At 45.5% G+C, this 25,327-nt stretch overlaps 1 protein-coding gene and 1 long non-coding RNA gene across 4 annotated transcripts in view; one reads left to right on the top strand and one right to left on the bottom strand.

Moving 5' to 3' along the window:
* LOC133356600 (uncharacterized) overlaps positions 1–25,327 on the bottom strand; it is a 490,957-nt gene that overhangs the window by 363,772 nt on the left and 101,858 nt on the right. The window lies entirely within an intron of this gene.
* LOC133356614 (uncharacterized) lies at positions 517–23,626 on the top strand. Of its 2 annotated transcripts, none has more exons than XR_009756864.1 (4): positions 517–580; positions 3,613–3,743; positions 5,098–5,194; positions 23,468–23,626. It is a non-coding gene; the product is annotated as an uncharacterized LOC133356614 (long non-coding RNA). The 2 variants fall into 2 exon arrangements; XR_009756863.1 differs by lacking the exon at positions 23,468–23,626 and adding an exon at positions 6,883–7,243.

Below are 25,327 nucleotides of genomic sequence, written 5' to 3'. Positions count from 1 at the left end.
GCGTGCGTTGCAAAGTGAAACGTGGCAGAGTGTATCCATTTGTTGTGCTCGCTATTAACTTCACATATTCACTTTAAGATGTTTTTTGTTCATGTTTTTGTTTTTTGTTTGTTGCGGTTGCACCCGATTCAAGAGCCGAATGGCTCACAGGACTATACCTAATAAATGAACTTGAAGCTTGAAACTTTACCGGAGTTTTATTTGCTATTTTTTTTGGTGAAGGCATGTTTTACGAACTCGTAGCCAACTTGAATCTTGGCTTCACACAGAGCGATGTGGAATGTCTCTTACTTATTAAAATGCGTTGTCAAGCTAATGCGTTTGGACACTGTTGCAGAATGGCGCTTTCAGCGGCAGTTGCACAGGTGACAATCCCCTGGAGGTCTGTGGAAGCAATTAACGGGGTCTGTGCTTGAGACAAAGATTCCCCGGGTAGCCTCTAACAGACTGTTGGGACAAGTGCCGTTTGCGCGTGACACCTATTAACGCACACGTGCACGAGAGCACACGGGCGTTGTTCAAACTGTGCATTCGAGAGCGGTGAGTGGGAAGGTGAGCCGGTGAGAAAGCGACCATCGAGGTAAGTAGGTCGCGGCTGGTAAGCAAAGTGTGGGGAGATTGAAACGAAGAGAAGGAGTCTGTATTGAACGCAGGTGTAGCGAGTGACCGGCCTTATATGAAAACCTGGAGGATGCTTAAAAATATATATATTTTTTTATTTTACCAGGTAAAGCCCACTGAGCTATAAAGTTATTTTTTGCAGAAGTGACCTGGCCACAAATGATAGCTCAACGTAGCTGCTAATAACGTGGAAATTCATAGCAGCTAATTGCTCTAAACACATGTTTCTCGATGTGTAGGGGAGGGGGAAGCAGAGGGCCATGGGGAGAGAGAGGACATGTAAACTCAGGGTCAGAACCAAACACACGACCTTCTGTGTACCAGGCGAGGTAGTTAACATCTCCTAGCCACTAGCCTCATACCGTGGGTGAGCTCTTTACAATCTGGAGAGCTCCCAGTAAGGGAAAAGGTTAAAATTCCCATTTAACACCGAGGAGTGATGCCACTCTACGGAAATTGCCGTTGATACAAGTTGAAACAATGTGCCCTTTGTGTGCTGAGCCTGAAGAAGGCTTCCAAACGCCTGGGGCAGATTCCCAAAATGCGTGACAAAAGTGATTTACTGCTTGTCTGCGGGACACATGCAAGTCATCATATTAATTGGGTTTCCCCATCTGTTGAAATTGGCTAACTTTATGAAGGCTTTTGAATTTACATATGCTGAGATAATATCGCGGCATGTTTTGCCATTTGAAGAGTTATCATCCGAGGTATTTCTTTTTTTTACTTCAAAAAGATATGTTTGATTTCGTGACGAAAATTTTAAAACGTCCCCTCGATTGCAACATTGAACTTCTGGTGCAAGGCCAGCGGTGCACAATGACTGAAATTTTTTAAAACAAATATTTGGAATAAATCTCTTTTTGATGCGACAATTCCCTTGTTTACCGTGCAGTAGCATTACAGCACGAACTGCAATTGCTAATAAATCAACACCATCATAACGTACAGTATGCGACATCACTCATGTTTATGACGCCGTTAGAATACAGGGCTGCTAGAGGCCGTGTGCAATATTTGCATTGGCTCCTTCCCGCGATGACCCAGCGGTCGAGAGAGCGAGTGGCCCGTCTTTGCAAGGTTGCCAGTTCAAATCCTGGTAGGGCAGCCCAATCATCTTTGCAAGGTCGATAAAATTCAATTGTGGTTCATATTCTTAGGTTTTTTTCGGTAAAGTCATGTAGGTAAAAATATAAAATAAAAATTAATAAAAGTAAAATAAAAATAAAATAAAAATCACGACGTTTCGGAGGCAACACAAGTCTCCGTCATCAGGTGGGACCGTCACAGCTAGATTTGCTGTATCAAGTGAGGCAGAGATTGGAATCCCTGCCTCACTTGCCTCACTTGATACAGCAAATCTAGCTGTGACGGATTCCAATCCCTGCCTCACTTGATACAGCAAATCTAGCTGTGACAGTCCCACCTGATGACTTGTGTTGCCTCCGAAACTTCGTGATTTTAATTTTATTTTTATTTTCCTTTATAATTTTTTTATTTTACTTTTATTAATTTTAATTTTATTTTTTTACCTACGTGACTTTACCGAAAAAAAACCTACAAATATGAATCCTTGCAGTCACGAAAGCTTCAAATCTAGAATTCAACTGTGGTTGTCGAATGAAGAGAACCCAACTCTCCACTTTCGACTCCCCCTACTCGTTAAAGGAATGTGGAATGTCCACCGCTGGGTCAGTGCTGACAAGAGGACATCAGCATTGCCTGAATGCTCGTTTGAGCAATACATCAATGTGACTTTTGCATATTGTGCACAACAGGATTGTTCAATTTCACACAGTATTATAAATGATGCTTCTATGTCATCAGTCACTGCACATACGCCTCCAGATGTTGAAATTCAGAAATTGGATTGCTTAGCTCTGAGTCTAGTTTAATTAAACATAATTATACATACATAACGTTCATGAAATTAATGACCTAGTTTCTGGCTCTGTGTAAGCAACAGACAAAAAAACGCTTCTGGCAGGCATCTACCATGGACTAGATAGCTTCAAAAATAAAAAAAAATGTTCTACCCTAAGATGTTGATTGCAAGTTCTGATCCTAACTTCAGCACCACAAGTGTCAAACAGATGACAATAGAAAAAATAGTTCACTGTCTGGAAATACCATTCATAGTATGCAGCCTAATTAACAAAATTAACCAACCCTGAATGGTCTCAGCGTCTTGGGGAAAAAAAAAATTTCTGCATTTCTAAAGCAATTTGTGCTTCACTCATTTTTTTCCCCAAGACTGACTTTACAAAAAACAAACGGTGTGGTCCAACGTCACATATGCGACTCACTGGGCACCCCGAGGTGTCAGGCAGGTGTGTGAAAACATCGATAACGTGAGTCGGATACAAGGTGGAAAGATAGCCGTAAAGAAATGTAAATGTGGAGCTTGGAGCGTTGATCCTTCATATGTCATGGGTGTGTTGCTCGTGCCTTTGGCTTCTGAAGCCGCTGGTTCTCAAGATTGTTGGTGTGGTACCTGGTACCACCCCCTCTCCCCCCAGTCAAGAGCACGAGTCCTCGGGCTCCCTGCCCCCAAAGAGCCCAGACCCCCAAACTCCCCACCCCCCCACCCATCATGTCGCTGAAACATCTAAACCAGTGGTTCTTATCCTGGGGGTGCGAGATGCCCTTTCTGGGGGTGCGGGACGTGGGCAGATTTTTTTTTTAAAGGTAAATCATCGAAAACACGAATTCAGGACGGGCACATACGCATAACGACTTTGTTTCATCAAAACTGTGTATTTATTAACATTATACTTTTCATTATTATGGCATAACATGATTAACATTATTTGTATTAAGGTTACGAACCACTGATCTAAACTAAGCAATTGTTTTGTTTATTTTGCCAGGTAAGGCCTGTATAGCTCGCTTTCAGAAGCGACCTGGCCACAAATGATAGCTCAAAGAAGTGGCTTATCATCGTGTGGAAATGTTTCGCAGCCAAATTCTCTAAACGAACCTTGATTCCAGATGTGGAAGGAAAAATCGGAGGACCCGGACAAAAGTCCAAGCGGACACGGGGAGAGAGACACGCAAGCTCTAAATACACAGCAGGCGTCAGGGTCGGGATCGAACCCACGAGCTCCTGTACGCCAGGCGAGGTAGTTAACATCTCATCATCGCGGCACGGCGTGTCGTCTTGTACACGTGTGTGTTGTCGCCTCAACGTCACGCTGCTGTTCCCCTGCACACATTGAATCAAAAATACTCCTGCACGGTATCCATTCTGCATCCTGCACCTCCTGCTCCCCCTTTGAGAGGCTCGATAACCTCTGAGTACGAAACGCTCATGAATGCTCCTGGCCAATCATCGCAATGCCATCATCGTCATCATCATCGTCATCGCCGTGCAGTCCGTTCCCGAGGACGATGACCTCTCTTGCATCTGCAGTGGGTAATCCGTCGTCACCTTGCGCGCTTCTCGCGTTCGCTCTTGACGAGCCATGCCCGCGTTCGCAGTGATCTCGCAGGCCGTGGTGGGCCGAGGGTCTAACGTTGCTTCACGGACGAGGAAATTGTGCATGTTCGTGGTAATTGTCACGCGCACGCATCGACGTGTTCACACTCGACTGGAAAGACCGAGAGGTGAATCATTCGATGAGTACAGCGCATCGCGCATTGTGTTAACGCGCATTCCCGACCGAGTAATTAACTCACGAAAAATCCACGACACGTTTCGAGCATCCGCACGCACAATTGTAGCCCAAGTGTGGCGATGACATTTTGTTAAAGCGACGTTCGATATCGATGAATGAAGAAAGTTTGAATGTAAGACAAGTTTAGAATCATGTTCATTCATTCTTCATCATCATCATCACGATCCATGGGGCAGAGAGCCCCTAGGCGTCCACAGCACATTTCGTAATTTGCCCATTTCATCATGTTCATTGTGAAACCAAGAATCAGTGAAACATCTGCTATTTAAAATATAACCTTTTAATCTTCGCGTGGTTAACTCAGTGCTTCACGTGGCTTTTAGCACATTACGGCAACACATTTACTCTTATGATTAGATTTTTTTTTTATTCAGACACACACGCTAATGAATGCAATGTTTTATTTGATAAATACCAGTGTATATTTTTTATATTAACATTTCTACTTTTTAATTGCATATCGCCGATGGCAAATTCGTTAAAAAAAGTGTTATTCGTATCTAAACTTTCATTAGCGTAAAGCATTGTTATACTTCTCTGATTAATATTAACGCGGCAATAAAATAATTAACTTTAAAACAAAGTATCCATGATACAAGTAATGAATGAAATATTACAACTACATTGGTTATGAAGGGCAAGATATGGCTTCGGTTTATTGCCAGACATTTTTTTGCAATAAATATTAATCGAGCATGTAAAAAATGTTAAGATTTAACAGAGGCTATTTTTATACGTACTCGTACATCATCATAACGAAAAGCACGAGATTTCGGGTACAAGGTGCTTCTGCCTGCAGGGTTGACGCGATCGCTTTCCGTGACCGGGAGAGCCTCAGAGTCGAGCCGCTGCTGCTTCGGATCGAGAGGAGCCAGTTGAGGTGGTTCGGGCACCCGGTAAAGATGCACCCCCCCCCCGGTAGCCTCCCCCTGGAACTCTACCTGGTAGCAGCAGCAGCAGCTCGTCCCACTGGGCCAAGACCCCGGGGCTGGCCCAGGACACGCTGCTGCTGGCGTGTAGTGTATAGTGTAGGGTATAGTGTAGTAGTGTATAGTGTAGTGTATAGTGTAATGTATAGTGTAGTGTATAGTGTAGTAGTGTATAGTGTAGTAGTGTATAGTAGTGTAGTGTATAGTGTAGTGTATAGTAGTGTAGTGTAGTAGTGTATTTAGTGTATATTGTAGTAGTGTATAGTGTAGTAGTGTATAGTAGTGTATAGTGTAGTAGTGTATAGTAGTGTAGTAGTGTTTAGTGTAGTCGTGTAGTGTATAGTAGTGTATAGTAGTGTATAGTGTAGTAGTGTATAGTGCAGTGTATAGTAGTGTAGAAGTGTACAGTAGTGTATAGTAGTGTACAGTAGTGTATAGTGTATAGTGTATAGTAGTGTATAGTGAAGTATTATATTGTGTAGTAGTGTATAGTAGTGTATAGTATAGTAGTGTATAGTGTATAGTAGTGTATAGTGTAGTAGTGTATAGTGTAGTAGTGTATAGTAGTGTATCGTGTAGTAGTGTAAAGTGCAGTAGTGTATAGTAGTGCAGTAGTGTTTAGTGTAGTCGTGTAGTGTATAGTGTATAGTAGTGTATAGTATATAGTAGTGTATAGTAGTGTATAGTGTAGTAGTGTATAGTAGTGTATAGTGTATAGTAGTGTATAGTGTAGTAGTGTATAGTGTATAGTAGTGTATAGTGTAGAAGTGTATAGTGTACAGTATTGTATAGTGTATAGTAGTGTATAGTGTATAGTAGTGTATAGTAGTGTATAATGTAGTAGTGTATAGTGTATAGTAGTGTATAGTGTATAGTAGTGTATAGTGTAATAGTGTATAGTGTATGGTAGTGTGTAGTAGTGTATAGTGTATGGTAGTGTATAATGTAGTAGTGTATAGTGTATAGTAGTGTATAGTGTATTGTAGTGTATAGTGTATAGTAGCGTATAATGTAGTAGTGTATAGTGTATTGTAGTGTATAGTGTATAGTAGTGTATAGTGTATAGTAGTGTATAGTGTATAGTAGTGTATAGTAGTGTATAGTGTATAGTAGTGTATAGTGTATAATGTAGTAGTGTATAGTAGTGTATAGTGTATAGTAGTATATAGTGTGTAGTAGTGTATAGTGTATAGTAGTGTATAGTGTATAGTAGTGTATAGTGTAGTAGTGCTGGAGTCTGTCGCCAGGGAGAGGGGAGGTGTGGACCGCCACCACTCAACACGCTACCGCCGTGACCCTCACCAGGACAATAGGCCTGAGACACGGACGAACCAACATACCAGGGATATATTCAAACGTGTTTGTCGTTACGTTGTTATATATAAGACGCCATAACCAGATTGAGTACAAACATTAGTAACAAGACAACATCCAAAGTGATTTTCCTGCTCAAAAAAGATTATTAAGGTGGTGCTTATGTCCTGCTTACAGCCTTGAGCCAGTGGTGACCATTACACGTTCCCTTGGTGGGGGCAAGTCTATCCATAAGACAGCTATAATTGACTTCCCCACGAAGTGATGTCAATTTTATTCACCCTGGGAGGGATGATTGGTTGAGTTACCCCCCCCCGTCCCCCCCCCAAAAAAAAAAACAGGAATCGACTTGGCAAACCTCGTGCAAGAATAAAATCGCGAACAAAGATACCATCACGCACGAAGTCACGTGTGCGTGCCTGGGCATGCGCGCGTGAGAGAGTGACGCTGCAGCGGTGAGCGTCCTACACTTCAAACGTGGCATTCCAGATCTCGATTGGGGTGCCACGGTCCACGTGTCAACCTGGTTATGAACACGAGCCAACGAGAGGGAGCCCCCCAACCCCGTAGGGGGCATCTGGCCGACTCGTTTCACGTGCGCCAGATGTCTTTGAAGAGGTGAGAGAGCATCCACGGCATCACCCGGCTGCACGCGGAACCGGGGCCAGTCAACTGCTGGGGTGGACAGTGGTGATGGACGTCCCAGTCAAGATGAAGCCCCCCCCCCCCCCCCCCCAGCCACTAGATCAATAAGTCATATTTAAAAAATACTTTTTTTTTAAACACGCTTTAATGAAATGGACCCTACTCGGAATGGCAGAACTCTACGACTCCAGGAAGTGGCCCGAGGTTTGCCATAACGTATAGGACAGTAGTGATTTACAGCCAACGTCAGTTGAGCGTGGACAATTAGACCCAAGCCGAAACATAACATTTAAAAATGAATGTTTAAAAATATTTTTTTTGATAGAATATAGTATTGTCATCAGTATGACATAAGTATACCAAGTTTTTTTTCTAGATTTAAAACTTTCGTGACTGCAAGGATTCATACTCTTAGTTATTTCGGTAAAGTCACGTAGGTAAAAAATGAAATCAAAATTAATAAAAATAAAAAACAAAAATAATAAAATCACGACGAAGACGGAAGCTTGTGTTGGCTCCGAAACGTCGTGATTTTATTGTTTTAGTTTTTATTTTTATTAACAACAACAACAGCAGAGTGAGTTAAATAAAAGCGTGTAAAAACCGGTGACCTCCGACCTCGCGATGCACAACGAAGCCGGCTGCGTCATCCCCGCGCGCGCGTGCCCGTGATTGCGCACACGCGCACGATGGATGTAACGCAGTGCGGTCCCGCGCGGTGACGTCGACCAGAGCTCAATTGTGACGTCACACGTTGGGGGGTTGGGCTGCGGGATGGGCAGAGGTCGCAATCGGGTACCCGATACCCGTACCCTAGCCGATACCCGGCTACCCGGGTACGGGTAGCCGTTTTCGACCCTGGTGCGGCCGGGTACGGGTACGGGTAGGCCGTGAGTCTCTGGTGAGTCACCGTTTGTCACTCATTTCCCAACGTCTTGTCTCTTCTCACAATTCAAGTTCCTAGAATCAACCCACCCGTGCCTGCAACATGGCTTCATCCCAGAGGTTGCAATCGGGTACCCGTACCCGTACCCTACACGATACCCGGCTGGGTACGGGTAGCCGGGTATCGGGTTGGGTACGGGTATCGCGGTGCGGCCAAATACGGGTACGGGTAAGGAATCAAAACCCGTTTGCGACCTCTGGGGATGGGTGCGGGATGGGTGCGTGGGTGATCGCGTGAGTCAGTGCGGCTGGAGCGTACGGCGCGTTTGGGAGGCAGTGGAGTTGAATTCGCCACCTCGCCGTGACAAGCCCAGCAGGTTACACACGCTGCTTTGTTCTGGGTCGGACTAATCCTCGACAATCTACCCCCGAATCGACAAAGATCCCCCCCTATAGCCTTGAACAGACTATTGGGGCAAGTGCTGTTAGCGAGCAGCACCTATGAAGGCCGGAACAACACACGATGGGGTGTGTGGCCAGCACCACGCCCGACCGCCTTTGTCTCCCCAGTGGCGATGTTTACACACTAGGTACTCATTTGAGGCTGCGTCGACCTAAGGGAGGCCCAGGACCAGTTCAGATAATCGTCACTGGTGTTGGTCGTGAGCGGGAATCGAACTCGGGTCGCCGGGTTCGTAGCGCAGCATAGGGCTAACCACTACGCCAACCCTAATCGACAAAGATCCCCCATATAGCCTTAACAGACTGTAGGGGCAAGTGCTGTTAGCGAGCACCTATGAAGGCCGGAACGGTACACGAGGGGGTGTGTGGCCAGCACCACGCCCGACCGCCTTTTTCTCCCTAGCGGCAATGTTTACACACCACACTAGGTACTCATTTGAGGCTGAGTCGACCTAGGGGATGCCCAGGACCGGTTCAGATAATCGTCACTGGTGTTTGCCGTGAGCGGGAATCGAACCCGGGTCACCAGGTTCGTAGTGCAGCGCGCTGACCGCTACACTACCGCTCCCTAATCGACACACACGCAATGCACACACATCCGCAGAGCGGTCCGCATGCAATCGAAGCTTGCACACACCTCGGCTGTGTCAGAGACCCCCATGCCTTCCAGAGCAAGTGATGGCACTCCTGATTATTCGCACACACCAATAAACACCCTGGAAGCTGTTTTTGTTTTGCTTTTCAAATCCCACTCCTGCACCGCTGTCCACCCTGCAGAGTGAACGGGGCGCACCACGGTTAGTCCATCAGCCGCAGGCCGCCTCGCGGTGGGGTAAAGTGTGTGTACTCCAACCTCTTCCCAGACGTAGAAGGAAAATAATAAAATAATAAAAATAAAACATAATACAATAATTATCACGACGTTTCGGCCACAACGCAAGCAGCCGTCTTCAGGTGGAGAACAGGTCTGTCAAGTAGACAGAGTCTGTCTACTTGACAGACCTGTTCTCCACCTCGACAGAGTCTGTCTACTTGACAGACCTGTTCTCCACCTAGACAGAGTCTGTCTACTTGACAGACCTGTTCTCCACCTAGACAGAGTCTGTCTACTTGACAGACCTGTTCTCCACCTAGACAGAGTCTGTCTACTTGACAGACCTGTTCTCCACCTAGACAGAGTCTGTCTACTTGACAGACCTGTTCTCCACCTAGACAGAGTCTGTCTACTTGACAGACCTGTTCTCCACCTGAAGACGGCTGCTTGCGTTGTGGCCGAAACGTCGTGAGAATTATTTTACTATGTTTTATTTTTATTATTTTATTATTTTCCTTCTACGTGACTTTACCGAAAGAACCAAGAAGATGAATCCCTGCAGTCACGAAAGCTTTAAATCGAAACTCTTCCGAGACGTTTGGCCAGCATAGAGGAGTCGGGCGAATGCCCATCTTGAGGAGGGGCTGTCTTGTGCTCCGCGTTTGCAGGACCATTATCCTGCCCGCCTAAGCAGGATATGTGACTGCATTCTAGATTTGAAGCTGCATATCGCTTTGTTCGTCATAGGCGGCTGCCACGCAGATGCTACGTGCAAGTGGTCGACAGAGGGGGGCAGTGAAGCAAAATGCATCGTTGTGCTGTACTTCAATGCTCCCACATCTCTGCTCACCGCCTTCGTGAGCCTGCACCGCCTGGCATGGCGAAGTCTGATCGAATAGCCACGCACAAACCGCACGGCATGTAAAAACAAAATGTGGATTGTGGCAAAGGCTGCACATGTACACTTATCTACACAAAGACAAAGAGCCTCCTGATAGCCATGCAGACTCTTAGTAAGCACATCATTTAAGCCAAGCACGGTGCACTTATGGAGTATGCATCTGCCCCAAACATTACCAGTGTTGATGGGTTTTTTTTTTTTTTACCACGTTAGGTGCTCAGTTGAGATTCGACTCAACCTAGGGGAGGCCCAGTGACAGGTTTGGATGCCACCTGCAACGAATATTATCACCAGTGGCTGAGAATCAAACGCATGCCGACCGAGTTCGGAGCCCCATGAGCTATGAAACGATAAGCAACAATCAAAGTTCTTCTTAGAACCGCGGTAGTCATTACGGAACGACGAACGGTTGTCAAAGAAGAAAACAGATTTACGATTCAAACAACGCTGAGAGCGATGACTCACACAAAGGCACCGTGATGACCTGTCATCCCACACAACAGCAGTTGCCACAAAAGCAATGTCGCTCTGCACTCCTTGCACGAAGATGTTTGCTGTGACAGACGCCTACCCCCTTTCCCTTGACACCTTAGTGCCAGTTGCAATCGCCGCTCGTTTGTAGGTGGTTAGAGGTTCGAATCCAGTGGGCGCCCGCCCTGGTTAACGTTGCGGTTGCGTACTGATCCGTGAAAAAAAACTACGAGCATGCGCCTTCTGCTTCGCAGCGGACGTTAAAGAGCCGGTGACCCCGTTCGCAAGAGTAAAGCCACTGCATGCCGGCGTTGGAGTTCCAAAATTAGGCGACTTTTTTAATTAAACCCCGCAAGTCACTCTCGTTTGGAATTGAGCGCAGAAATCGTCGTCTCCCTGTACTGGCAGACTAATATGCCAAGTGTACTCTTGCAAATGAGACTCATCCTGCTTTCAGGAAAACAAACTTGAAACATTAATGTCTATGTGCATGCCTGTGTGTCTGTAGCGATATATTGGGGTTATTGTTCCCTGCACCAGGTGAAAGTGTTAAACTATGTGCGTGCTATATGCTATGACGTTTGGTTCAGACACAGAGTTATACTGGTAGGAACCTCCTGGTTACACCAGCCCACAGGGGATTATTGTGTCCGTCCGTCGTGCATCGAAAAATGGGAGGGGTGGGGCTGGGATGGAGAGGAGAGGGTGGGGGGGGGGCTGGGTGGGGAGGGAGGGGCTGGGTGGGGACGGTGGGGCTTGGTGGGGAGGGTGGGGCTGGGTGGGGAGGGGAGGGTGGGGAGGGGCTGGGTGGGGGGTGGGAGGGGTGGGGCTGGGTGGGGAGGGGCTGGTCACCCCGTGGTGCCCTTATAAAACTCAACGTTTAAGCTACTCACGCCGGCTTGTGCCCACCTTCACAGTCGGGCATATTTGTGGAATACACCACGCCGCCGTTGACCCTGGCCATTGACCGAGCAACACACCGTTCCTACCAGCTCCCTCAGCAGGAATGTGTTTAACGAAAAAGAAATACAGAGAGAAGCATAACGTGATGCATTCTGGGATTCCATTGAGAGATCGACAGAGGAATGCACGAATTTGCAAATATACAAAACAATTTTTACCAGGTGAGGCCCACCGAGCTATGAAACTCTTTTGAGAAGCGACCTCACCACAAATGATAGCCTAACGAATTGGCTTATCGTGTGGAAATTTACGGCAGTCAAATACTCTAAACGAAAGTTGATTCGCAATTTGGAGATAAACAGAAGGACACGGAGAAAAATCCACACGACCTTGGAGAGAGAGACACTGCACACTGCAAATATACAGCAGGCGTCAGGGTCAGGATCGAACCCACGACCTCCTGTATAGGTGGGTTAATGAAATTATCCAAACTATTAAGAAAAGTAAATGGGCTAGGGCAGGACAGGTTGCTGGAGAGGATGATGTCTGAGAATAATAATGGAGTGGCAGCAAAGAAATCGAACGCGTTCGGGAGGTAGCCCATCAGGGAGATGATATCAGCTCGTGTGCAGGACCTGGGTGGATTTTAACAACGCAGGACCACCAGTAATGGCAGCAGCTTGCGGACGTCTTCATTCAGCAGTGGATTGAACACGGCTGACATTGAAACATGTGCCTTGCTTGCATGCCTGTGCACATGTCTGTGTTAATAAAGCTGCCTACGTAATTAGACCTCTTTTGCCAGTACCAAAAGTACGCCTTTTGGCGTCCTCTGGTCGAGCACCAATTGGGTCGAGGCTCAAAAGAATGCCGTCCCTTGGTGTGAACCAATCAGTTTCAAAGACAATGCCTTATATATTATCATAGTGTGTTTTTTGTTTGAATTTTGACTGCAAGTATTGTGGTTAATGCAGACATGAATCCTCGTAAAAAGGTTTCAGTTTTGTTGCCAGAAAAAAGTGGTATAACCCTATTATTATCTGCCTACGTATTTGCAGAAGTCTGTAAGGCAGCGTATGGCAGGTACGAGTTAAAGATATTGATTCCGCAAAAATGACTACGATGGTTGCGGGAAACAACGAGACGGTTGGTCGGAGCAGTCGACACGAGTCCACACACCGAGGGGAAGATCTCAGAGCAGACGGACGGGAGACCGTCCGAGCAGATTTTGGAACTTACCAACTGTGGGATCTGGCGGGAGGATGGTGGTTGCATCATGGTTGCATCAATGGCTTCGGGAATTGGGACCTCTTCACCTCGTTATGTTACGTGAGCTGGCTTCTTAAAAAGGTGTCCTGAAACTCACATCGACACGGTTGGTCTAACTGCAAAGATTGTCACTCTGACTTCACGCATCCTGTCCTGACAATGTTTGACGTCGTCTCAAACAAAACGTCGACCTGATAATTAACGAATCGCTAAAAGTGCGGTTGTGAGGATTGTCCTTCAACTTACCGGGGAGCTGAAGCGATGACATTCGGGGCGTTGAACGCTCGGACGGGCGCGCGATGATGAGTTTGGCTGCGCTGGTTGGTGCAGATTTGGCCGGGTGATTATTGCGTGGCCTGTTTTTATTCAAATATATGTGCCCCAGCAAAAATGGATAAACATTATTTGAATCTTCCTCGATGAATATAACGTCGTAAAATTACTTTTGTTGATTCATATAATGAGGGAAAAAATGTGTCTATCAACATAAATTATACGCAATTAAATAGTTATATTTTGGAGAGAGAGAAAGAACCCACCAAGAATTCTTAGGTTTTTTCGGTAAAGTCACGTAGGTAAAAAAAAACATTAAAAAGTAAAATAAAATGAAATAAAAATCACAAGTAAATTTACTTGATACAGCTTTCGTGGCTGTGACGGTACCACCTGAAGACGGAAGCTTGTGTTGCCTCCGAAACGTCGTGCTTTTTATTTCATTTTATTTTACTTTTTAATGTTTTTTTACCTACGTGACTTTACCGAAAAAACCTAAGAATATGAATCCTTTCAGTCACGAAAGCTTCAAATCTATAACCCACCAAGTAATTCACCTTTTGTTTTAGTAAAAGTGTCTTTACACCATAGAACTCACTCTCATCACATGCAGCGTGCCATGATGAATTGGGGGGGGGGGGGGAATGCCATCCAATGCGGTCATGTCAGAGCCGTGTAAGTGATGCAGCTGATTCGTCCGTGTCTGTAAGAGCCCTGAAGCGCTGCACACTAATTTGATGAGTTTTCTCTCAGATTCAAAGTCAAGGACGTTTGACCTTTAGACCGTCAAGTTGAGTTTAATTGCCCATGTGTGTGGCGTCTTGAGAGCCCGCTACCCAATAGGCAATTGTAAGCATTGATTATCGTGGCCCTCTTTTTTCAGAGGTGATACCAAATGCCACTCAAAAGAGCCCTGCAAGGGTGGCATTGGTACCCGTGAATGACATCTTATGTCGATGGACTGCGTGTGGGAGCGGGGGCACGCTCACATACAGTGGTATTTCTGCGCATCAATGCGGTGCTGGCACTCAAGATACAAGGTTTAATTTCTCACGAAATATTTCATGGGGGCTCCCTGATCCACAACCTTTAGGATCCCCTCCCTGGACTCCTCCCAATTGTCGAGGTGGAGGAATGGGAGCATGCGATGTGGAGCTCCGCGTTTACTGACGGGCACGGGAGTGAAGCGGTCTTCGTTGGTTGTGCTTGACAGATGCGGCGGGATACGCGAGACGCACGGCTGATGCGATTTGCAAGAACGAGCTTCCAAAACACATAACTTTGTTCTAATTGGCTGCTCAGTCAGCTTTCGTTTGCATAAAAAAAACAAGTCTGCAACACGTCGGTTTGCAGTGTGGCTCCTTGAAACTAACAAGCCCCAAGACTTGTTTTCAATGGACATTCACCCCGCACCTCCGATTAGCACGGTTGGCTACATACGATACGAAATAAGTTCAACAGACACACACACACACACTTGCACTCGGCCACGACGCTGGACTTGCAATCCAGAGGCCGCCGGTTTGATCTCCTGGCGCGGCAGTTGAAACACAGAGATGTGGGCAAAAAACAAAGCCAAGCTTCTGAAAGCTTTTTTTTAATATCCCCACGCGTCTGTCATCCGCAATTATATAATGGGTGCACCACAGTCGAGCGGCTAGACATGTGTGGTGGGGTAGAGTGTGGTGGGTACTCTCCACTTCTTCCGAGACTTCGATCCAGCATGCAACAACAGGCAAAACTTTTCCTCGAAGGGTTGTATCCAGCTCCCTCTCAGTAGAGCCTATTTCGCGTCGCAGTGGCGTGCGTCGGAAATTGCAGGACTGCACCTTTATACCATCACCTTGGTTTGCCACTGTCCCTTCAACTGGCAAAACATATCATCAGACCTCCTTTGCCAGTAGCAAAATATAATAATAGGGGTTTTCCCCTTTTGTCTGGCAACAAAACTGCAACCTTTTTCGAAAGAATAATGCGTGCATTAGCCACGATACTTGTGGTCAAAAGTATTGTGGTTAATGCACACATGATTCCTTGTAAAAATGTTTCAGTTTTTTTGCCAGAAAAAAGGGGAAAACTCCTATTATTATGGCAAAACATACTTTAGTGGAAAATGTGCCACTTTCTACCTTCATTCGTGTTATAACGCAGTAACCCCGTTGCATTCTTGACAGAAAAAAACCCTCAAATCGTGTCGAGAGAAAGATGTGCGATGGATAGATATCAAAGGCCGAAAGGAACAGCAATAAAAAAACACTCCTGGCGCCACTAATCTCACGAGGATCAGGTTAAAAGATAGCTATTATCGAGACTCACAGGTCAGACAATGTTCAGCTGTTGTACCTATTTAAGGAAATTAATAAAATGTTTTGCACCGAAGTGATTATGGGGAGATTCAGTTAACCTTTGAACGCTGCATTATTGCCCCATCGCAAGAATATTACGCTTGAAAGAATCGTGATATATATATACGTATGGCCGTATATATAAAATGGGATTACATTAATCGCACTCGGATTTGAATACAACATTTGAAATGAAAAGCCATTACATGTAAGTAAAAATAGAACATCATTTATGCTAATAGGTTGTCAAGGGACGTTACTTACACTTAACACATCCAGGACACATTTTTTTTAAAACTATTAACAAATACTGGAAGGATTCATTTTCTTAGGTTTTTTCGGTAAAGTCACGTAGGTAAAACATTAAAATTCATAAAAGTAAAATAAAATAAAAATAAAAAATAAAATAAAAATAAAAACGTCGTGATTTTTATTTTTATTTTATTTTGCTTTTGTTAATTTCAATGTTTTACCTACGTGACTTTACCGAAAAAACCTAAGAATATAAATACAAATATCCCCCGTATAGCCTTAACAGACTTTTGGGGCAAGCGATATGAGCGAGCACCTATGAAGGCCGGCATGGCACATGAGGGGGTGGGTGGCCAGCACCACGCCAATTCTGTTCGCCGGGATCGTAGTGCAGACACATGTCAAAAATACACACACACACACATTAACGTCTGTCTTTTCTGAATAATTAATTCTGATTGGTATCTTATCATGGAGCAAAGAATCCATTCTGAAATCCACGCAGGCCTTTTTTTCCAAAACTTCGTGCGATCCTTCACGCCTTCGGGGACGCACATCCCCACGCATGCTGCGATGAGCATGTCGCACGAAAGTCAAATCAACATGTTGTAACTCTCAGACTCAGTGACATTTAACCGGCAATTGAAGCATATTGAACGTGATGGGTTGTTTTAGGGTTTCGTTTTTTTTTTTTAGCGTGAAGAGGTCACTGAGTTACTCTTCACCTTATACTGGTAGGGACCACCTGGTTCCACCAGCCCACAGGGGACTATTGTGTCCGTCCGTCGTGCATACAAAATGGGAGGGGTGGGGCTGGGTGGAGAGGGCAGGGTGGGGAGGGGCTGGGTGGGGAGGGTGGGGCTGCGTAGGGGGTGGGAGGGGTGGTGCTGGATGGGGAGGGGCTGGTCACCCCGTGGTGCCCTTATAAAACTCAACGTTTAACCTACTCACGCAGGCTTGTGCCCGCCCTCACAGTCGGCCATATTTGCGGAATACACCACGCCGCCGTTGACCCTGGCCATTGACCGAGCAACCCAACGTTCCTACCAGCTCCCTCCGCAGGAATGTGTTCTCTGAGAGGCAGTGAGGGAGAGAAGACGGTGGTGCTGGTCATGGTGCCACAATGGCGAGATGTTTACTACCTCGCCTGGTGTGCAGGAGGTCGTGGGTTCGATCCTAACTCTGACGCCTGCTGTATATTTGGAGTTTGCATGTTCTCCCTATGCTGGCGTGTATTTTTCTCTGGGTTCTCCGGTTTTTCCTTCCACATTTAGAAGCAACATGCGCTTTGAGTATTTGGCCGCCATAAATTTCCACGTGATAAGCCACTTCGTTGACCTATGAATTGTGACCAGGTCACTTGCGAAAATAGCTGTATAGCTCAGTGGGCCTTACCTGGTCAAATTAAATATATTATTTGGGTCTTTCGGTAAAGTCACAAAAATAGGTAAAAAAATAACAAAAACTACGACGTTTTGATCGAAACGTCGTAGTTTTTTGTTATTTTCTTTGAACCTATCTCCGTGACTTTAGCAAAAGACCCAAAGAATATGAATTCCTGCAGTCACGAAAGCTTTAAGTCAAGATTTTAATTCAACATAGTTTAGTAAAACATAATTTGCGTTTGATGGTACGAGGTTGTGATGAAGTGCTAAGTTAGTGGGCTGAGGCCATTATGTCGCTTCACTTGATTTGAATCAAAGATCCCCACGGTGCCAGGTGATCTCTCTGCCCTCTGAGTCACCTGGGCACAGCCCATGTGATATAAACGTGCTGCCATTTCCCCAAATAAAGCACCTCCGTTGTGTAAACCACTTCGCTCCGTCGAGCGAGAAATTCAACATAACAACACTTGAATGCACCCTCCCATACGCCAGTTTTATTTGAAGCGAGTGCTCCAGGACCTCATAACAACCACTATAAAACTGCGGCTGTTTCCACCAAACCGTTAGCAAAAACAAAACAAATGCACACTAGGAACAAAAATATGCTTTTTACAAACACATGCCGAAGGGTGCCTCACTTCAGAAAGAGCCATCTTCGGTATAGCAACTCGAAGCCAGGGCCGGATGTTGATGCGCGGCTGGCATTCGAGGTATGCAATGCCAACGGTGCACTCCGTATGTGGCGAGGCTGAATCTCGCGTTGCCTCCGGTCAATATCTGTCCCGCTCCCTCCGTTGTTTTCCGTTCTTTCCCCTCCCTCCCGATTAGCACGGTTGGCTACGTACGGCGCAGAATAAGTTCAACATCCATACGTACAAATGCGCTGCTGCCTATCGCTGCCCTTACGGTAGTAGGGCATTCTAGATTTGAAGCTTTCGTGACTGCAAGGATTCATATTCTTGGGTTTTTTCGGTAAAGTCACGTAGGTAAACAATGAAAATTAATAAAAGTAAAATAAAATAAAAATAAAATAAAAATCACGACGTTTCGGTGGCAACACAAGCTTCCGTCTTCAGGTGGAACCGTCACAGCCCGCTTGCTGTATCAAGTAAATGAGGGCAGTGAACCAATGTGCGTCCTGTAGGTCCCCAATTTTGAGGGCATATTGCTCCAGACTGTGTCGCCTTCTCGATCTTTGATGTTTTATGTTTATGTTTCTCGCTCAAATGTTCACATTGTTGTTTGTTTGGTTTCTTGAACTATATATTTAAATAAACACATCGAAAGCGCTCCCTATGGCGCGGCACGTACGCACTAACGTGCACATTTTCCCAACAGTGAGTCAAATATATTCCTACTGTTTGGGTCTTTCGGTAAAGCCACGTAGATAAGAAAATAATACAAATGAAAAATGTATGTATTTATTTTTTATTATTTCCATTATTGTACAAGAAACCAGAAAAATAAGAAACAAATTAAATGTTTTTTTTCTATCTACGTGGCTTTACCGAAAGACCCAAAGAGTGTGAATCCCTGCAGTCACGAAAGCTTTAAGTCAATAAAATACATACAACCATTACTCGCGCCAGCCACACAAACAAAGTTAATTAATTCATCTGCAACGTGCGAGTGCTTCACACGTGGATGACAGGGGGGCTAACGTCCGCTCTCCGTGTTCCTCTGCTTTTATTTTTCTCTCTTTCAACAGCGATGATTAGTTCGTATTCCTCTCGGATCTCCTAATAAGGCCCCGGGAAAGCTTATGCAATTGTTCTGTCTCTTTCTCTAATAAGGCTTGGTTGTGCTCATACATAATGTATTATTTAATGTTTTTTGCAGAACCACACTTTAGCAAATCGTGGCACCGTCTCTAGTCCGTGGCAAGGAAATTAGCGGGCAAGCTTTTTCTAAAAGCCGCTCTGAAATTCGAACCGCAGACGCAATCTGCCAAAGAATCCTCGACGGGGGTTTTTTTTTTTTGACGGATTGTTATTGATCTCCACACTGTGCGGTGGTTTCGCTGTATCCAAAATCCATGCAAATATCAAGATGCCAGCCTCATCGTTTGCCCAGATGAGTACGGTAAGCAACCGGAGTTTGAACGTGAATGTTTAGATAGTGCACGATGGTCAATGATGCATTTTTGCTGTTATCTTGCCCACACGCGAGAGGAATCGCCGTCGTTATATTTTTAGTCTGACTTTCACTGAAAAGTACCGTGATCGTGCCTTCTGAAAACAAAATCCGCATCTCTTTGCTAATGCATGCACAGCTGGATGATGGTCTGCCCAATCTGTGTCGGTCGTGTAAATTGTTTGACCGTACTTCACCACGCTGGTCAGTGTGCGGGTTGGTGGACATTTCTGCTTCGACTAAAAGGTTGTACTGCTGAAGTAGATTGATACAAAAACGTAGGTTTACAGTTGTATATTTATGGATGTAGCGACCGCAAATCCATGAAAAAATATAATCCAGACTAAAATAATACTTTAAAAGCTTTACCCTTCTAATTGCAGCTAAGAAGATTGTAAAATCAACACTGTGCTGAGCTCTGTGGACTTTATTCCTGTTTGAGATTAAGTTAAAAACATGACTCTGAATGGCACGTTCATCTCTTCTGGTGATGCGGATTAGTTTCAACGGTTAGCTAATAGACCTACAATTCCCACAATACCTGATTAAGATGTAAATTGTGCACTGGTAACTTGTGCACATTCAGTGCTTGCTCATGTGCCGTAAGTCAAGAGTGGATTCGTGCTCAAGTGAACATCGAAGTGGTGCTCACGTCACATTTACAGTCCTGAGCCAAGTGGTGGGAATTCCACGTTGAGTCATCGTCCAACTAGGATTTGAATTTGTGCAAGAACATTTGTAAAAAAAATGTAAAATGTAAAAATAAATATACAATTATATTTTTCATTACTAAAGAGAAAATAAAAAGTGAAGATGTAAAAAGAAGTTTTTTTTATTGTAATTAAAGGAAAAAGGTTTGTAAAAAAATGTCAAAAATTGGTAAAATTTTTTGAAAATGTAAAGAATGTACAAACATACAAAAATGTAAAAAAACAAATATTTACATACTCAAATATTTATTTATTCAACAAATACTTATTCATTTATTCGTTAAAAAAACATTACATATGAAGTTACAGCGTGCGTGTCTGGACCTGTTCGCGTTGGGGAAGCGATGACACGGCGTTCAGCGTCCCACACTCTCACCCTCGCCACCAGAGCTCGACTTGCCTAGCTGCGATTTGAACCAAATCCTCGACCTTTCCTCGCTCGACTCAGTCTGAAATCGGCGCATGGTGCAATGTTTAAACACCAGCAGCGCCAGACGCGGTGCCGTCCGCACCACCCCATCAGCGCGCGTGCCTTGCACATCGAAGTAACCCGATCGCCAACAGCACTTGGCTTCTCAGTCTCAACGTCTATGCGGGGAGCTATTTTGTCATTGCATGCCTTGTGTTGCACGCGCGCGCGTGCGTGCGTGAGATGCGCGCGCGTGCGCCTGCCCGGCGAAGTGAGGACGGCTGACACCGCGCGGAGGGATGCTGTCCCGGCTGGACGTGTAATTGGGTGCCCCGTTGCGGTGTCCCCGTCGAAAGAGGGGAGAGAGGGGGGGGGGACCCTTAGCAGCTGAGCTGGAGTCACTTGCTATGCGCAGGCGGTCTCTGCCCTCGGAGGACAAAAGCGGCGCTTTGCTAGAGGGTCGTCCATAAATGACGTCACGCGATTTTGGACGATTTTTGACCCCCCCCCCCCTTCGTCACACGGCGTCACAAAAAGTCAGCCCCCCCCCCTCAAATATGACGTCACAAAGCTCTGCCCCCCTCCCCAAAAAAAATATATATATTTCCATTCAAATCGCTTTAAACGATTGTCATTGTAGTGCGTATTGAATGTGGCGCTGCACTCTGATTTTGTAGGAGGAAACATTTATTTAAAAGTCTATTTTATTAAGTTGAACGTGTAGTCTATATTTATTTAAAGTTACGCTTCTTTCGGTAAAGTCACGTAGAAGGGAAATAATAAAATAATAAAAATATATATTTACTTAAAGTTGCGCATTTTTACGTGACGTCACATTTCTCACCCCCCCCCCCTCGTCACACATCGTCACAAATGTTTGACCCCTCCCCCCCTTAGGTGCGTGACGTCATTTATGGACGGCCCCTAGGACAGCGTGAGCCTCACACCCGGGGGAAGGGAGCGCGGGGGAGGAGCGGAGGGAGGGTGATGGGCGTCCCAGTGGCTAGGAGATGTTAACTCCATCGCCTGGTGTACAGGAGGCCGTGGGTTCGATCCCGACCCTGTCGCCTGCTGCATTTTTGCATAATTCTAGATTTGAAGTTTTCGTGACAAGAGAATTCAAGAGGAGCCACACGATAGATAGGCGCGCGCGCACGTGCGTGCATTATACTGCGTGATGGGATGATGTTAAAGTCGGGGGCATGCATACTCTTTGTTTTTTTCGGTAAAGTCACGTAGGTAAAAAAGAGAAAATAAAAAATAAATAAAAATTCTATCTTAATTAAAAAAAAATTCTATTTTTTACCTCCGTGACTTTACCGAAAAAAACAAAGAGTATGTATTTTTGCAGTTTGCGTGTCTCTCTCCCCGTAGTCGCGTAGATTTTTCTCCGAGCCCTCCGGTTTTTCCCTCCACATTTGGAATCGACGTCACGCGTTCAGAGTGTTTGGCTGCTATACATGTCCCAACCATGATGAGCCACTTCGTTGGGCTATCATTCGTGATAACCAGGTCGCTTCTAGAACAGAGCTATGTAGGCTCAGTGGGCCTTACCTGCTAAAATTAAATGAATAAAAAAAAACAATGGGAGTAAAGTAGAACGGCTCCCGCATGAACGCTGCTGAGGATCTCAGATTCAAAAGAGTAAATGAGCAGTAAAAAAACAATATATATACGTTGTATTATAACAATAATTATGACATAATTATCATTACTTGAAATCCACTGAATGAAGAGACCTGGGTGGACGGTGTTAGCCGACGCTGGGGATATGGCACCGCTGTAGGTTGACCGCAAAGGGTGACCAACGTGTTCGTGTCATTTCCATGTAGCACGCGAACGAGCGGTATGCAGGAAATCAGAAAGCACATCCTTGCCAAGATGCAAGACCCAGGGAGCGGGGCGACAACGTTTTACGCGGCGACCGTTCGGCTCTGATTGCCTTCCAGAGACACCTGCAGATGGGCGGCTGAATTGCAATCTCTTTAAACTCACCGTCGTCATCACAATCATCCTCACTATCAAAGTCAAAGTGATGGCTTGCTCAAGTGGGCAATCAGGCGGTGGTAATCTCTCGTTCGCAGCCCTGAGACAGTGGTTGAAATTCCCAATTTATATGGTGGAGGAGGGGGGGGGGGCGAATCTACCCATAGGACAACTACTGTTGACTTTCCCCACGAAGTGGTACTTGTGTTTCTTTTTATCGAACTCGGAGAGATGAAGGGCTGTCAACCCCCCAACCAGGATTTGAACTCGCAGGCTTCTGATCATTCTATCGACGAGCCACATGGCTGTTTACATCATCAGAGTACTGCTGATGTGTTTGAAAGTCGTCCGTCATTGCACGTGTTACATGAGAACCAACATTGGTGCATGTATGATCAACCAATATCTATTTTGAAATGTAAGGGGGGGGGGGTTGAAGGTATAAACTGAACTGGAAATCGGGCAACAACATTGGATTCGGTAATTAGTTGGGTCGCGAGAGACATACTGACGGATCACTGAGTTACGATCGTTTTCAAATGACTTTCGTCACCACCACCACCATCATCATCATAAAACCGATATCAATTTATTATTCATCCAAACCGGTGAAGTGTTTGCTTGCTTAAACAAATACGCTGTGATCATTTTGGTTCTGGAAAGCCAATAGGCCGATAGAGTAAGGCATGTTTTTGGTTGATGTGTGGAAAGGCAGAACTGAATTGTATTCGATTTGCTTTCATCTGCGTTGCTCCACAGCAACACACGATGAGATTGCGCGTGTTAATTTAAAGATGGTAATTTTCGTCGTCATCGCCACCATCATTATATTATTAATATCGACGCACAGCATGCACTGCACGCACTGGTGGCTTTGGAATGAGGCTCGGTGTACATGGTGAGCTTTGCCGTTTGCAAAATCTGCGGCGATAAGATCGCAGGGAAGCCAACTGAGGGAGCTACTTTAAGATTCACATTATTCCGATTCTGATTACAGTTAATAAAGTCATTTAGCTCAAGCCCTCCTCTCTGTGTGCCGCGTCTAATTTTTATTTATTTGGTTTGTGTGTTTTAAACTACCAGGAAATGAGAACATCAGCCGTGAGTAAGGCAACGTTCACGGAGGGCCAAGGATGACCAAAGTGGTGAGAGACGATGACGCAACACCAGGGCGCGTATACGAGGGAGACGGAACGCGAGAGGCACGGCGATTCGAGACAACGAGCGCGACGCGTGAAAGGCACAGCGCGCGTGCGTGCGATTTTTTTTCTTTGCTCCATCTAAGCGCTAAAGGGAAATGATCAAAGCCAAAAACAATGAAACGACCTCCAATTTATACTCGTGTAATGATGCCACAATAAAGGATGTGGTTTGCAGCCGTACTTCTAAAACTAATCTTTCAAATGTATGGTGACGACCGCCGTACATTGTGCGGCTCGGACATGTGAATGGCATTTTCTTTCCGGAGTCTATTTATTGCTGGAGCATGCTCTTTGGTTTCATTCTGCGAGAAAATATCCAGAAGATAAGCCTCTCTCGCGCGTTGGGCGAATGCCCCACAGTCCATATATTTTCTCATTAATAATACTCACACCCCAAAGACAAGCGCGGGCGTGACGAAGGAATAACAGATGCCGATCAGATTTTAAATCATTGACTTCTCATTTCAGCTCTTCTTAGGGCACAAAAAATATGAAGGAGAAAAAATGGCATTACCTGCCAGCACCGAGATTTGTCATTGCTGGGGTCATTTCATTTCAGCAGTGTCGGGCTAAGGGATATTAATAGCCCTGGGTAAGAGGCAAGACTGCCTGGGGGGGCAGCACTGGTCGTCCATGCCAATGTGAGCAAACTCAGTGCAAAGAAAGTGCCCAAAATTGGCAACAAAATGCTCCCATCGGCGTCATTCACTACAGATGCGCGCGCCTTACGATCCTTGAAGTTGGCCGCTGCCTTGCCCTGCCGATTTGTATAGTTTGCCGTGGTCCTTCTACAGTGAGGTTGTGCGTACTCGTGGCTATCTGCGTTGTCCGGGCGTGCATCTTCATCAGCAGCATTGGTTCATTACAAACAAACTATGACATTGAAGCGGTTCAGGCAAGCCCGACTCCGCTAATGGCACAATGAATGGCTGTGCGGCGGGATGGGTTGTGGAATAAAAATGTTCTTTTGTATTATTTCCATGTGGGGAGACAAATGTTGGAAGGAGGCATCATTTAATTTTGCTATTAACGTTGCCTAACACGACCCTTAACAATTATTTTGCGTTGTCTGCATTGTTGTCAGCATGGTGGCGGTAAATTGTTCCGAGTTCATCACCATAGCCTTTAATAACGACGACCCGTCTCTCGAATTTCACGACCGTCACCGCACCGTGATCATTTTCAATGCCTTCGACATCCTTCCCATCAACCCAATCACGCACGTCATTCTAATGGACACTAAACCACTGTCGTCTTTACTGCCCATACATCATCCAGTGGATGGGAGTGCCTAAAATGTCACGGGCAATTATAAAAGAAAATGGGGCTGGTTGCTTATTCGCTGCCACTTCAGCATGACAAATAAAATTGGCGTCGTGGGAAGCCTCCCCATAATTTTGTTGGGGGCGGGCTGGCGGGCGGGCGGGGGGGTGGGGGGGGGTGGATTCATCCCGTGCAATTGCCTCGGCTAAAATAACTCCTCGTGAAATACCGAGCAATTGGAATTGCCCATTGACGAAGGGGAACACTTTGGTGCGTGAAATTGCATATTGGGTTCGAAAAATATTTCATGACAACCGGCAGCTAGGTGTACACGAGGTTGTCTTCGGCTGATATTCCGTGTGTACGGCCAATGTCGCCTCCTTGACTTATCTCAGTTAACAGCTCCTTGTATTTGTATTTGTCCGCCGTGGAACATTTGAATAGGAGACCCAGAGACCGTTCAAATCCGTGCCTGTGT

This window comes from Lethenteron reissneri, chromosome 54, assembly GCF_015708825.2.
Source record: "Lethenteron reissneri isolate LAM-NWPU_2019-01 chromosome 54, ASM1570882v1, whole genome shotgun sequence".
NCBI lineage: Eukaryota > Metazoa > Chordata > Hyperoartia > Petromyzontiformes > Petromyzontidae > Lethenteron > Lethenteron reissneri.
Note: the sequence above shows the minus strand (reverse complement) of the source record. Positions and strands in the feature narration are given on the sequence as shown.